The sequence below is a fragment of the Astyanax mexicanus genome, chromosome 11, assembly GCF_023375975.1.
Source record: "Astyanax mexicanus isolate ESR-SI-001 chromosome 11, AstMex3_surface, whole genome shotgun sequence".
NCBI lineage: Eukaryota > Metazoa > Chordata > Actinopteri > Characiformes > Acestrorhamphidae > Astyanax > Astyanax mexicanus.
The window spans coordinates 40127108-40141821 of NC_064418.1; the positions used below are offsets into that span (position 1 = coordinate 40127108).

Here is a 14714-nt window from a genome sequence, read left to right on the forward strand (position 1 = left end):
AAATTGTCAAATTAACAAAAAAGATGCAGAGCTTTCAGACCTCAAATAATGCAAAGAAAACACGTTTATATTCATAAAGTTTTAAGAGTTTAGAAATCAATATTTGGTTGAATAACCCAACAGATTTCATGCATCTTGGCAGGTCTTACACACTGCTTTTGGATAACTTTATTCCACTCCTGATGCAAAAATTCAAGCAGTTCAGCTTGGTTTGATGGCTTGTGATCATCCATCTTCCACTTGATTATTTGCAGATTTTCAATTTGGTAAAATCAAAGAAACATATTTTTTAAATGGTCTCTTATTTTTTTCCAGAGCTGTATATAGATATATTTTATTCTAATGGTATGTTGATTTGTAAATATGTTTCAAATAATTTCTACTTTTCACTCTCACACTTTTATGGATCTCTTATGGATCTTCAAAACCCGCCTTGAATCACCTTCATTTGTATACTCTTGTAGTTTTGATCTTTTGTCAGTTTTGTTAGTCTGCTGTTGTTCTCTGCCTATCAGAGCAGAACTAATTCTGCAGCTGGTGAATTACGGGTAGCTGATTTGTTTCCTGCTTATTTAAAACACTTGATTAAGTATCGGCCTAACTATGCATTTTATTAACATGTCATTGAAGCCAATTATGCATGCATTTATAAGTCACAATTACCATAAAATGTAGGTTATGACTAAATTATGAATGGGTCCTAAAAGTAGGATCATTTCAAAGACTTCCCTGTTGTTAACCAATCACAGTAAAATACTGTCTTTTCTCTGTATTTCTAACAATTCATTGCACATGTCAAGTAAGAATTATTTCAGCCAGTAAACTAAAAGGTGTGAATGAATTTGATTGAATATTTTGCAGAACATTATGTGTGATTTATTGTTAATCTGTGAGCTGGAGAGGAGCAGTAAAGCAGATGAGTTTTTTGCTAGAGCAGCTGATGTCTTGGACCTGTCTTTGTCTGGTGAAGATCTGACTGTGGATTCATTCGAAATTCAACATTAATCACAAAGACTGGCAGCAGTCATGTGTGAAATGACTTACTTTTAATGTAATGGCTTATTTTACGCTGTTCTCCCTTTCATGTGTGAATAAGGATACTGGTCTTTGTCACTCCCGTGGAGGGACTGGGGAAAACGTTCCAGCCCCTAAGGGTGTGGCTGGAGGCCAGAGATTTGGCACGGTCCTCCCCCCCAGTCTCCAGCAGGCTCCCCTTCACACATAAACACACCCATGTGCACCCTAGAGTTTTTTTTTTTACTTAATGCACCAGCATGGGCAGCTGTTCATTAGTCCCACCCTGCTCTAGAGCTTGCATACTTATTTACCCCCTACTATGAGACTAGGCATCTTTGTTATCTGCCATTCATTGCTCTACAAAAGCGCTTTTTTATTTTTTTGTATTTATTGTGTACGGCTTATATTGTTGACTCTGATTGATACAAATGACTTCTGTTTTTTTTTGTTTATCAGAAACAAATTGTCTTATCGAATATTCAATTCTTATCCTCTTGCCTTTTACCGTGCAACTATGGGTGTACCAATTCTCAAAAAATGAATCCAAAATTCAGTTCAGTATGATATGATGATATATACAAATTCATTTGATTCATTTAGTTACTATTGTTTAGAAAAATGATGGTCGTAAGACATATATATCTGTAATATTACTATAATAACATGTCTAACCACAAGCTACAACAAGCAAACAGCTTTACTAATTCTGAACTAACCTGATAACTCCAAACTAATTTTATGTTTCATTTAACTTTGATGTCAGAGATCAGACCTGGGAATAACACCCAAGTTTGCTACATTCCAGTTAAACTGTTATCGCAGTTAGCATTGCCCAAGGTTAGCATTGCTAGCAATATTAGCTGATAACACATTACGCAGTATTTTGTTCAAGCATGTTGGACACTACTGTGTGTATTGTTGATTTAATGAGAAAAATAAATAAATGCTAATAAACTGTATAATACTGCTGCTTTTACCACTGTTAATATGGGAGGGCAGCCATCTTGGATTCTGAACTCTGGGTTGGTGGGGCTCTCCCTACTTTCCGTTTCAGTTGAAGTTTTCTATTCAGAACCAGGAAATTCCGGCTTCCCAATTCAAATGAAATGCAAAGTAACACACTCATTCAGAGCTAACCTCTCAACCACAAACTAACATGCAAATAGTGAGCTAATGTGCTAACCATGAGCTAACACACTAACTGAAAACTAGCTAACATTTTAACTAGAAACTAGTGCACTGAAATCTGTGAATGAGCAGGTCAGTATCCTCCACTGTAAAGATATGTTGGATGATTACCACTGAGCCCAGAGAGTCTTATTCTAATAGAAGTACTTCTCTACTATGAATAGACAAGCTGTGTGTGGACATTTGTGGATATATCCGAATTAGAGATGGGAAGATCGATCTGCTATGGATCAGCATTTGGCTGATAGTCCTCAGATTTAGCCAATCCGATTCAGGTGTTAAAACTCCACTAGGTAGGATTGAGATTTTTTGCTTGTGTGCTCCCCCTACAGTTGTAGAATGTAATAAATGTTTCAGGCGAATTAGTTTCTCTTTCTTGTTTTCTGCCTTTTACAGACATATTCGGTCTCTTTCCAGCTTCTGCCAGAGTGTCTGTATGTTAGTTTGTAAAGAATGAACCAGTAGTCTTTGTAGAACTGTTAGAACTAAAGGTCGGAAAGCAGGTCGCAGTTTGAGCTCAGAGGAGCCCGGCACAGACATGAGAGCACCACTATTCCTCCTATTACACCTCAATGGAGCGCTGCAGTAAGTTTCAAGCTGTAATTTAACTTCTTTAACAATATAGAAAATCAAGGAAATCCTACCTAGTGCTGCTTTAAGCAGTTAGATTTTTGGGACAACCTAAGCTATAGATGGAACTGAGCTTGAGTGTTAGATTATTGTTGTTATTATTAAAATAATAAGTTAGCTTTATATTTAACAGTAAATATAGGCTATTTTAAGCAGTAAGCTGACTCTGAAAAACAGGCTGTGAGGCGGCTGATGTTGGGATACCATTCCTGCAGTATTGGCATTTTATAACTATTTACATATATTTTTTTTTCTGAAAAGCAGTTATTTGGTCAGTAAAACTTTTCTCTTTATTTGATCTCAGCATAAATTCCCAGTGTTTGCTTAGACGTGGCCATAATACAGGGAATCTGTACCAGGTTTGTCTGCCACCTTTTTGGCCCGCCCAACATCAGTATTGGCGATCGGCTGATCGAGATGAAAGACAATTGGCAATCGAAATCTGCCATTAAAACAATCATCGGTCCATCTCTAATCCATATGCTGAATTATATGGTTTAATATCCTTTTTCATTAACTGTTTATAGACAGTGGCTTCAGAATTGTGGCTCATCTAGATTTTTTCAGAATTTGCATGTTTATGGTTATGAATCACTTGTGTCCTTTTGCTCTTGACTTTGTACTCTATTCTCATCTATTTAGAGCATAAACCTGCATCTATATATGGAGCTGGGATTCCCCTGGTTTAAGACTCTGCACTGTACAAAAGATTAGCTTCAGCCTGAGTAGCTCATTGTTGATACAGTACACAAACCCTCACAGACTCCTCTGTTCACCTTTGCATCACACACACACACAAACACACACACACACACTAAGGCACACAAAATAACCTTTTCCTTCCATCCCGTCGGAAAGTGAGATTTCGGGTGATCTGAGAAGCTGGGTTCTGCCCTCAGACCTGTGACCTCTTGCCTGTGTGTATTTGTTTGCAGGTGAAGTGGAGAAGAGGAGAAGAAGCGGAGCTGGTATCTGAGCCTTCTCCGGACACAGCCTTGGGATATGCTAAACAGCCTTCCCTCAGGTAAACATTCACGCCTCTTTATTGGTCTGTTTTCACTCGTAGGTGCTTCTTAAATTTTTGAGTTTATAAAATTTATATTGTATTATTTAGGAAAGTGACAATATGATGAGTGAAACACATATACTGTATATTGACCATAGCATGTTAGCACTGACAGTTCTAGCTAGATCACAATTATTACCATCCACTGTGCTGTACACTGTAGGTGGCAATACCTTTTGTGACGTATTCCCTGTGCACATGCCTGCATAATCTGGCACCCATTATCAGACCTCTCTTAGACTTTGATAATTCACATTGCCTTGCTAGGAGTATGTTGTCCAGTCCCAAATTGTCCCATAAGGTAACATTCCATGGTCAATTTACAAACTTTTATTTCACAACTTTGTATTTTTCATGTAAATGAAAATGGGATAGTGATTAACCTGTGTGCTCATGTTGAGATACTAAACTGAGAAGGGCTGTATGTACTGTACCATAACCCGTACCCTGAACCTGTGCAAATAACCATAAACATAAATATACAGCAGGGGCTAATTTATCATGATAGAAGAGGTCAAACTCCAATTTTGTTTTTGGATTCTGAAATTTTTATACGTATATGGTTTAAAATGTTTTATAAAAGTGTTTTGCAAAAAACAAGCAGTTGGTCATCAATTTTGTAGCCATGTTTGTAGTCTTATATACACTGTATGTCCAAATGCTTGTGAACACCTGGTCCCTGGCGAGAAGCATTGTCAAAAGAATATGAATCTGCAGCAGATAATCATGATACTATTGGCACTCTGCCTAGTGCCAGGAGTCTACTAGAGTGCTTCATATAATATTTTTGGCATGTGTTGGGGAGTTAGAGATGAGCTTGGGTTGATCTCACTAATGCTTTTGTCTCTGAATGCAGTAAAATCCTCAGAGCAGTGCTCTGAAAATCTGGTACAAAGCCTTACATGGACAGTAGAGACAGTTACTTGAACAAAATCAGAAAAAAACTGCAGCAGGCGTCAATCAAGACTTTTGTCAGTACAGTGTATCTTGTATGTGGTTTGGCCATGTGTTTCACAATCTACAGTCTAGTGAGTGTGGTCAATATCAGCAGCACAATCTGTATCACAGTACACAGGCAGTACCATACAATGACTTCTGCAACAGTGTTTTACATTTACATTTAGATATTAAAAATGCACAAATATTTAATAAATAAACAGAATTAAAGGCATTATTTTATTCATAGTTGTAGTACATATTTTATTTGTATTTGTAGTACAAATACAGCTAAAATGAATAATTGCTTATATAATGTTACTTGAACTCCTGAAAAGCTAGTATTATGAAAAGTGATGATTGGAGCTTAGTAAAATGGAGGAATCTCTTCATTTAATCATAATTTCTTCATATTCTGTACGTGTGTCTGTATAGTATTTGGCTCTAACATGTACAATACATTTGGAAAATGGAAAAAATGGAAATTAAAATGGTAATTAAAACATTTTACTTAGCCTTAAACAGTTACCAACATGCTTCAGACTGGCTAAGCACTAAATGTAGCAGGCTGTAATATCGTACATACAGTTGAACAGCTAATAAATATTTGGACAGTGACACAATTTTCATTATTTTGGGCTCTGCATGCAACCACACTGAATTTGGAATGAAACTACTGAGATTCAATTCAATTGTAGACTTTCATTTATTTATTTTTTTTAATTCAAGGGGTTAAACAAAAATATCCTATCAAGCGTTTAGAAATTACAACCATTTACTGTATCTACAAAGCCTCCTTATTTCAGGGGCTCAAAAGAAATTGGACAAATTATCTGAAAAGCTATTTCATAGGTTCCATGGACTACTCCCTTGTTAATCCATCATCAGTTAAGCAGGTAAAAGGTCTGGAGCTGATTCCAGGTGTGGCATTTGAATTTGGAAGCTGTTCCTGTGAACCTACAACCCAATGGAATGAAACTAGACCATCATTAGCCAGAAAAAAAGAATAAATCCATCAGGGATGGCCAAATCAAAAAACAGTTTGGTACATTCTGAGCCAAAAACGAGCCATAAAAAAACCCAAAAATCATCTAAAGAAGGTTGCCCAGTTCTAGAACAGCATTTATTGGACAAATTAAACAAAGATCAGCCTGTTTATATGCCAGTGTATCAGTCTGGCATGTCAGTATTTCTGTTTCTGTGTGTGTATGTCAGTGTGTTTGTGAGTGCTTGTTTCATGCATGGTTGGTGGATGTGGTTAACTCGAGCAGACGATGGCACACCTGGGAGCTCATCTTGAAACTGAAACACGACTGCCTCTCTTTGTACAAAGCGTTTACTGTCAGTGGTGGGGAATTTAGAAAAGCTAACCACTGAGACAGTGGTGAAGCAGATTTTTCACTTTCAAGAGCACCTGCACATTTTAGTCTAGTTAATGAGAACTAATGAATTTCCCCTTGGTCTGATTTGTTTGGGCAAGTGTGAATACAATAATTGCATTCAGATGCAGACGAAAACAAAAGCCCTTTTGAAAGTAGATTGTCTCTCTCCAGTCTCGTCTCAAAGCAATTCTGGAGTAATTTGTTTATGGTAAGAACATGATCTAACCTCAGTCTATCCTAACTATCAGGTGTACTTCTCACGTTTGAGCTAAACTTGCGTTCTGCGGGTGCAGTGCAACCTGTTTCTGTATATTGGCTCAGATAATAACTATAACTCTGAACAAATGGCGTCTTTGTCAATGCTTCTTTCTAAACTCTACAAAAATATGCACTAGTCCAGAACCAAGGAACTTCTTCCTGTATTTACTTTCTGTCTCCCACCCTAGACAGCTCTGACCAATATTTGGAGAGAATTTTGACACATCATGTTTTTTCTTGAAGCATTTTGGTTCAGTTGTCTTTTTCCTGTCTGAAAAAAACAAATAAAACCAAGTGGTTTTATTTCAGGTCCAACTCCTGAACTGAATCTGACCAGAGCAATTAAACTGTAGAATCTTGCTTCTTGCCATTAACTGACAGAGCTATAGAGAGAGCACAGTTTGCCATCCTCCCTCAGGAGTGTGTTGATGACTCTATCTTACTTCATGACTCCAAATATGATGCTAGCCAGCACAGGTGTCTGTTAGCTGATGTATTGGAGCTGGGGAGCCATGCTTTCCTTTGCTAACAGATGCCTGTGCACTTTGAGTGATGAGTGGAGAAGGCCATGCTTTTCCTAGAGTGCTTTGGCTGCATATTGATATTGCATCAGTAGCAATGCGAAAAGAGGCAATGGCTAGCTTTACATGTGTCGGAGGAGGCATGCGCTGGTCTTCACCCATTCCTACCTAGGCACATAGAAGTTAATATGAATGTAGAGCGGGCAATTGGCTTTCATAATTAGATAGAAAATAGAATCAAATAAAAAATAAATTATATTTATATCTCTAGTCTTCTCATTTTTGCATCTTGTTCATCACAAATAAGCCGTTGCTGTTATGCTGTGGTTGTGGTGGTAGTTGTTAGTGGATTGTTAGAGAACTGCAAACTGGGTCATGTTTGCCTGCTGGCCAGGCCTTGATGCCCATATCGACACAGGGTTAGAAAGCGAAGCCGTAGAAGATACCAGGGCACGGGTTCAAAAAGCATCTTAAACTAAGTATCAGGGCTGATCTCTGAGAGATTTGTGTTGGTATGCTGGTGGTTTCAGTGTAAAGCGAGGCTGATCCAAAATCAGCAGCTGCAGAGGGAAAGTACTTGGCCAGACAGTTCCGGCACCTGTATTATTCTGGCATTCTGTCACTTGCTGCATGGAATATTTTGGAGGAGAACTCGTCGAACCCCTGTCCCCTGGCTCCTCGTGTACCCTCAGGAATGTAGACCTCCATTCCACAATGTTTAGTCTGCCATGTCTTTTGTTGTAATAGGGTTTATTTGCATAACGCAGGTGTTTGGGTTGCTTGAGAGGATTCGGGGCTAAATCTGGCACAGCTTTAAGTATGTGAAGACTTAACGAGAAGCTTGGGCAGCCAGTATCCCCCCTGTTTCTATAAATACCGCTGCGTGCCGATGATTAGGGCCAATTCTGACGTCAAGAAGCAGACTTATTAATCAGGCTTGTTTTTCGGGCTGCACTACAACAGGGATTCATGCTGCGGAGTTGGTTATAAATAGCTACTCTGAGAGAGAGAGAGAGAGAAAGAGAGAGACGGGGAATCTAGAGAAAAATAAGTGAGATCCCACTCACGTGTGCACGTGTGCAAATGAAATCCCATTTGGCACACGAATGCAAACAGAAACGCTATAATAACGCAGGCACACACGTCCCTAGTGGATGTATTTGAGGACACGCTCACAAAGGCGTTCAATATAAGCAGCATCCTCTCTGCTCCTCTCCGCCTAATTTTGCTCCCAAAAAAATCTTTCTCCTCTTGTCTGGGTCGCCCCTCCCCTCATTTTCTCCCTCCTCTCCTACCCCCTCCTGTGTGTTGTGTTTATGTGTGTGTGTAGAAGTGTGTGACAGAGATAGAGGGAGTGTGTGTTTGGTGCTGCGTCACGCCTGCGTCACTAGGCCCCTCCATTCATGAAAAGTGTGACGCAAGCAGCACCAGCTTGCTGCCGCCCACTCTTTCGCTCGGGAACTGCAGGCTCTCGCTCTCTCTCTCTATCTCTGATTCTCTCTCACTCACTCACTCACTCACTCACTCTCTCTCTCCTCCCTCCCTCTCTCTATCGGCTGTTTTCTGCGTCTCCCCTCTGAAGCAGGACCATGCATCCCGGCTCCTTCAGCTGTGAGTAATCTCCTGCTCTGTTTATGTACGTATGTGTGTTTTAGAGCGGGTCTAGTCCTAGAGAACCCCTTAAGCTATATATTTCAGCATTTTTATTTCTGTATGTTGTATTATTCAGCTTGTAACATGTCTGATTTAGTGAATCGCTCTTTAACGAACCTTTGAAATGGATAAAAGGAGGTATTTTAGAGCAGAAGCGTGGATAAAAAATTATAGAAACAGTGTTTACAATGAATTACGAAATAGAAATAGTGGAGTTATCCATGTCATTTACCTCGTGTATTTTGTGCCTTCATTCCAAAGTCATTTCAACTAGGAAAGGTGAATGAATGTGCATGTGGGTAAGGCGCATAGCCGGCAGTCTTGCCTGCATGTGTGCGTGGCTGTGCTATATTTGGCTCAGCCAGTGATGCTGGGGTTTGATGCAGTAGTTCTCATCCCGCTGCCCTCTGCTGAAGGACAGGCAGCGGGGCCGGCAAGGGTAGAACACACTACGGCCTCTGTGCACACGGTACCGCCTGTGTTATGTGTGTGGAGAATAGAGTTCATGTGTATTAAATGTAAATATACACATATTTAGATGTGTTGGTGCTCTCTGCCATTCCTTGATCCAGTTCTATCCTGCTCTGTCCTGCTCTGTCTCTCATTTCTTCTCTTTCTTTCGATTTTGTCTTCCTCTCTTTTCCACTCTCTCTCTTTTTGCTGTGATGGAGGCTTGGTGCAGCTCAGTTCACGTTCGGCTCTGCCTCCTCTGCTAAGCGTGTTTATATAACGCCATCCCGGCAGCAAGCGGTTTAGAGAGAAAGAGAAAGAGAGCGAGTGAGAGGGAAAAGAGAGAGAGTTAGCGAGAGAGGCAGTATAAATAGCTTCAGCATCAGAACGGCAGACATCAGAGCTACACAAAACATTGTTAAATGATCACATAAACTAACACATTATTGTATGGTGTATAGAGAACAACCATCTGACCAATCTTTACTTTGTTTATTGTTTGCTCTCCAATCACTGTGAAAGCTTCCTCAGTGAGTTTTCTGTAGGTGTTTTGATTCAGCCAAACCATTCTTCCGCCACATATGCATCATTTAAAAAATGATCACTAAATGTGTCACATCAGCAGCTCACAATTGTGCTTTCACGTTTTGCCAGGAATAAAACTGCTGTGATCTATGGCAATGAAACCACAGCATCATCCACTGTACATCTGATACAGACCTGACAAGCGTTGTAGTATTATCTGAGCTTCCTTCTGATTCAGCCCACTCCCACCCACCCCCCGTCCCGTGAGTGAAAAGAGAGGCTTCAGCCCCGGTCCTGCTGCTAATGGACCCTTCAATGTGAAGTATTGATTTTTCTGCATTTCTAGAGGTTTTTAAGGGCCCAAGAAGGCCACAGAGGGAGGGGTGATGAAGCTTGACAGAGAAGGAAAAAGAAATAGAGATGAAGACCAGACCAGACTAGACCAGACCAGACCAGACTAGACTAGACTAGACCAGACCAGACCAGACCAGACCAGACTAGACCAGACCAGACCAGACCAGACTAGACTAGACCAGACCAGACTAGACTAGACCAGACCAGATCAGAGCATCTAGTGGTCCTAGTAAATGGCTGCAGTAAAAGCTAGCTAGTGGGCCCAGTGTGTACATGTTCTTTTTTTTTTTTTTAGAACAAAACTGGGCTGAGTTTGTACGACAACCAGAGAAAACAGCTTTGCTGTTTAGTCATTGAGCTTACTAAGGTTTAAGTTTACAGATTAGACGGCTTAGACCATTTTTATTGCATATATGGTCTGGCATGTTTAATACATACACTCAGACCACTTCAGTTTCACTTCAGTTTCTATAATTTTGCTATTTATAGGTTTATGTTTGACCAAAATGAGTGTTGTTGTTTGGACAACATTTCTCCCAAATTCCTAATAAAAATATTGTCATTTAGAGCACTTATTTGCAGAAAAGGAGAAATGGCTGAAATAACAAAAAAGATGGAAAACTTTCAGACCTCAAAGAAAAAATTTGGTGGAATAACTCTGTTTTTTAATCACAGTTTTCCTGCATCCTGGTATGTTCTCCTCCACCAGTCTTACACACTGCTTTTGGATCTTTGGAACTTTTCCTGGTGCAAAAATTCAAGTAGTTCATCTTGGTTTGATGGCTTGTGATCATCCATCTTCCTCTTGATCATATTCCAGAGATTGTCAGTTTGATAAAATCAAAGAAACTCCTCGTTTTTAAGTGGTCTCTTATTTTTTCCAGAGACCCAAAAGGGCAAATTACAAAATAAAGAAAAATCCATTAGAACTATGACTGGATGTCAATAAAAAACATTTTGGAGTTATTTTGGAGCATTTCTAATGGTCCATGAGATTTTGCTAATGTGATTTTAAATCAATATCATATAAATCAGCTGCCAGATTCAGATTCAAAACTTTATTGTCTGTCATTGCATTAATGCATCTAACATCTACATTCAAACATGCCAATAGAAAAGATAGTTAAAAACATCAGTTAATACTTTTCCTTCCGTTTAAAAAAATGTTTTAGCCTGTGGAACCTTTTATTTTTTAGCCTGATTTCTGTAACTAAGAAGAGCAGTAAAGGGGATGTGCAGGAACCTGTATTAGTGCAATAGATTTTCTCTCAGATTACCATCTGCACTGCTCAGATAGTGGAGTTTGCTTTGTGTCAGTTATTTTATTGACCTTATTAATAACTAATTCTAACCTGATCTTGCTCTTGGCTGAGAGAAAGTTATATCAGAAGGTTATATTACAGCACTGATTTGACAATAAAATGTCAATAAATAAAAAATGCAAATACAAACTTTTTGCAGGACAGAGATGATATACTTGCAAAGCAAATATTGGTCTAACTTGTACAGTACATACATGTATATTAGCATGTTTAATAGTAACAGGACCCATGCACCTTTGCACGGTGTGTTTATGTATGTGTGTACCCACTCTTCTCTTCCTGTGTGTTCTATCTCTTCTCCCCACTCCCTCTCTCCTCTGTCTCATAGAAATGTATGTCAGAAGCAGGCCTCTGTGATGTGGCTGATTGTCGGCATGCTGGCTTTTATGTGCGTGTTGGTTTGAAAGCTCAGTACCAATTGTTAAAAGGGGAGCAGCTGGTCAGCTGTGTGGCTGCTCTCCTCCTCCTCCTCCTCTTGCTCTTCTCTTCCCCCTTTCCTCTTTTTCAGCCCCTCCCTCCCTCACTCCCTCGCTCGCGGCGCTCTTCACATGGAGCCGGCTCCTCTTGTGTCCTTTGTAGTCGCTCTGGGACCTTTTCCCATTCGAGCTGCTCTCATATCAGTCAGAAAGCACTGCTACCTCTTTTTATATCTCCATTCCCTCTCTTTCTCTCTCTCTCCGTCTGTGTCCTTTTTTCTCACACACTTTCTGACCATATTTGCTGTGTGCTTTTCACTTTGTTCTGCCCATAAAGTAGAAAAACTGTACTTTGGTGGGGTAGCCTATTGTTTAGTGCTCTGTTGACTCAAGGCTTAGGCTTGGGATAAAGACTGTTATTACACTGTTTGGTGTTTTGAAGGGCCGAGCTGGGAACTGCTTGGCTGTTCCTCTCTTGCTGCACCTTCTGGGACAGATTTTTCGCTTTTTTTATATAGGTGTGGTGAAAAAAGTGTGGATTTGAGTGAATTATAATGATTTTGGTTGCAGTGAAATGGAATTCCTGGGGCAAAAAACAACTATGAACTCTTTGTTAGATTTTAGAAAGGTTTTGCATTTTAAGACAACTTAAATCTATAGATGAAGTGATTGAATAATAGAGTATTAAAGCTTGAAAGGTGTGAAAAAAATATTTTAATGCTTTTTAGCATACAGTTTGTATTAACAACTATAAAAAATAGACCATTTTTTGCCTTATCCATGCAGTCATGACAGTGGAATTCCTACCTAGTATGGGAAGACTCTTTTATGTGGGACAATGGTGTTATCCACTATGCTGTCAACCTTAGTGATCCAATGCAAACAGAAGGTTAGGACACCATATGCCCTTATTTGTCTGTTATTTCTCCATTTTGGGTGTAATAAACTCAATTAGACTTTTCATGTGGGGGGATGTTTTTCTCACTCCTCCATGCAGATTTCTTTCACCTTATGTAATGTGGGTCAAACCACCCACATAATTTCAATAGGACTAACATACAGGCTCTGATTTGATCAGTCCAGAACTTCTCATTTTTATCTGTTGAACCATTCCCTGTTGGATTTACTGGATCTTTGTCATACATCATGGTCCAGCTAAGGTTCAGCTTCATTTTTGGGTGGATGGTTTCAAATTTTCCTCTAGCACCCTCTGGTTCAATAACCAATTTATAGTGTATCTACAGTATATGGTGATAAAGAGCTTGGCAGATCCTGCTGTTAACAAGCCACCCCAAACCATGACATCTCCACCACCATGCTTCACAGTTGGTATGATGTTCTTGTGCACGAATGCTTGGGTTTGGTGGTTGTTTGCGTTTTTTAGAGGTTGATGCCTAAGGAATGCTAGAACAACACACACACATTGAGCATCCTTCTTTTTCTCTAGTCTTCTGCGTGTCTGCAGTCCTATTTTAGAGCACTGCAGAATCATTGCTTATGTGACTCATAGCACTCACTGCCCACTAACCACATTCACCCTCATTTACATTTGGCTTCCTATTAATGCATCCATCTCAGCAAGGCACGTGCTTGTGTATGCTGTGTATGCTGGGAGTGGATGATTCAAACTCAGATTTAACACTTATCTGGACTATAACAATATGATTTTATGATGTAGAAGATAAATACTACTGATAAAACTAGAAAAGTGCATTTCCTGAAGGAGAAGCAGAATGCTTGTGTAGCTGAATGGGAGGAAGAAGGGATGAAAAACAACAAGCAGATTAGGGCGGGTCATTATGGCTGTGGATTAGAGCTTGGGGACCTGCCCTGAAGGAGTACAAGCAGTTTGGTGGCTGTCGGGCAAATGAAACTCTAAGCTGCGGGCAGGGGCGGGAATAAATGGGAGGTATGAGGGATGGAAAAATGAAAAAATAGAGGAGTGCAGGTCAGTATAGCTGTGGACCAGAGCTCAGGTAGCTGCCCTGAGGTAGTGCATTAAGTGTACTGGGTGTTGGGACACTAAAGCTCTATTGCTTGGGCGTTTGTAAAAATGAATAGATGTGAATGGGAGAGACAAAGGATGAAAAAAACCAAATAGATGAGTGCAACTGTGGATAGGAACCTTAAGGGTACATACAGTTTGGTGAATGTCTGATCAAAGGGAGACTGGGATTAGATATAGGTGAAAATGAATGGGAGTAAATATGAGTAAAGAGGAGGGATGAAAGTAAAACAACAAATAAACGAGTGCAGGGCAAATAGACAGTTGCCTTGAGATAAAATATTGGAAAGTCTAAAAGAGCACAACTGAAACTTGGTGGTTATCTTGTTCTCCTCTCAGCGCTGGGGTCTTGGGTTCTGTCCCTGTCTTGATAAAGTTTCCATGACCTTTTTGTTTCTATGTGGGTTTTCTCTGGAGTCTTTGGTTTCCTTCCACAGTTTTAAAACCTGGTTGTTGTGTGGTTGTTGCCAGTTGAGAGTACACCTGTGAAAGAGAAAGCCTATATTCTGCTGTAATTAGGTCTGTCACAAAAATGACATTATCGACTTATTAATATGTGGATATATTCTCAATAATGATCATTGGGTTTACTTCAGGAGAGGCCTGTAACGTGAACAAGACTTTATCTCACCCTCGTTTAAAAAAAGAGTGGCTTTAATTAATTTTAAGTTGTTTTATTTATGTAGGATCTTTAATGTTTCATTTTATTTAGTATTGTGTGAAATATTTTGCTATTCATTTATGATTATATTAGTGACGTAAAATGGTCTTAAAATGGGTAGACACTTGTATGTGGGGCAATGGTGTTATCCACTATGCTATTCATTTGAGTGATCCAATGCAAACGGAAGCTCTAATAGATCTGATTTCTCCATTTGGTTAAAATAAACTCAATTTTATTTTTAATGCAAGCAAATGTCTTTCTCACTCCTCCATGCAGATTTCTTAAGCGACATAATATGGTCTTAAAATAACAGTAAAATTATTTTAT

At 39.5% G+C, this 14714-nt stretch overlaps 1 protein-coding gene across 3 annotated transcripts in view; it reads left to right on the plus strand.

Annotated features, from left to right (window-relative positions):
- Positions 1–14714, plus strand: part of si:ch211-45c16.2 (mitogen-activated protein kinase kinase kinase 13) — a 58418-nt gene that overhangs the window by 13393 nt on the left and 30311 nt on the right. For 2 of the 3 annotated variants that reach the window (XM_007230426.4, XM_007230428.4), the window contains exon 2: positions 3771–3859. The gene's annotated coding sequence lies outside the window, so the exon portion shown is untranslated. Of the gene's footprint in view, positions 1–3770; positions 3860–8580; positions 8610–14714 lie in introns of all 3 variants that reach the window. The other variant, XM_049484852.1, reaches the window with a different exon arrangement.